The sequence below is a fragment of the Acyrthosiphon pisum genome, chromosome A1 (genome assembly GCF_005508785.2).
Source record: "Acyrthosiphon pisum isolate AL4f chromosome A1, pea_aphid_22Mar2018_4r6ur, whole genome shotgun sequence".
NCBI classification, from domain to species: Eukaryota; Metazoa; Arthropoda; class Insecta; order Hemiptera; family Aphididae; genus Acyrthosiphon; species Acyrthosiphon pisum.
In genome coordinates this window covers 70,212,573-70,213,876 of record NC_042494.1, presented here as the reverse complement: position 1 = coordinate 70,213,876, position 1,304 = coordinate 70,212,573, and positions in this window count along the sequence as shown.

Sequence of the window (1,304 nt, the reverse complement as noted above, 5' to 3'; positions counted from 1 at the left end):
ATTTCAAGTCTATCCGAAATTCCATTCATTTTCAATCAAAATCGATGTTCTACAAAAACTCCTTCTCCGTACATGCCCACATCCGACTTCTAGGTAAAACTCACATCTCTTCAACCACTAAACGAATAATCAAACCCTACCCTTTAACATGGGTAGAACAACAACTTAATTAAATCTTCTTCTAAACTTCCATCCACTTGTAGAAGCAAAAGCCTGGTATAGTTAACGGCTAAGCCATCCCTACAAAGCAAAGCAAAGCAAAAATCAGTTTCCATCAACCTTCAGCAATTCAACCACTTTAGAAAGAACGAAGACCTGAAGACCTGATAGTCAAGACGATGGCAGTAGTTGCCAATCGACCAACATCAACCATCGTAGCAGCCAGAAGACGGTACCGGCCGCCAACACATAGCCACGACGACGTCAATACACGACTCGGCACCAAGAGCCCCGCCGTGACATGCCGACCAGCTGCAGTCCCACGGTTGACGACCGCCACGCACAGTACCAGTGATCGTCGCGTTGACCGGCCTATTCAGACGACCGACTCCATCGGCGACGCCGGCTCCACCGGGTCAAGGATCAACACACTCCTTCTTGACCCCTTCAGGCCACTTAACCGGTTTGTGTCGAAACCCGGGTTTAGTATACCACAGTAGCCGATTTCTGCGAGTCACGCGCCGTGGTATACTGACCTCGTCCTTACGGCGGTTGTATACGCTTTGCTCCGAATATATTCCTATATTTTTGTATTAGGACCTGGTAGTTGCCGGTCGCGCCGAGCTCTGACCGTGACGGTCCGTCTTCACAGACCAGCCGTCACACCCGTGACCCTCGCTTCCCCACTTGTACAGTTGTACATAATAATTATATATCTATAAAATACAGAATTAGACATAATAACCAAAACCAACGAGTTATCATTCCGAAGGTCGGTCCGCTGTGACCGTACCGTTTCATATTTCATCATTATAGGTTGTTAAAATGATTTTATTAGGGATACAAGGTGTCCCGTGAGGTTATACTCATTAGCTGTAGAGGGGGACCCGCCACTGGGACAAAAATCGGTTTTTGAAAGTTTACCAATTAACTAAAAAATATATTAAAAACCATGAAAATAAATAAAATAAAATGTTGAAAGGTCAAATTTTCCACAAAAATAAACTCTATAAAATGGCTATCTTCAATTGTTTTCAAAAATAAAAAAAAAATTTTTTCAATTTTTTACCAAAAAATTTAATTTAATTTAAAAATGAAATATTTGTAGCCCTTGTCTCTTTGAGTCTAATAAAAAATAGATTTAT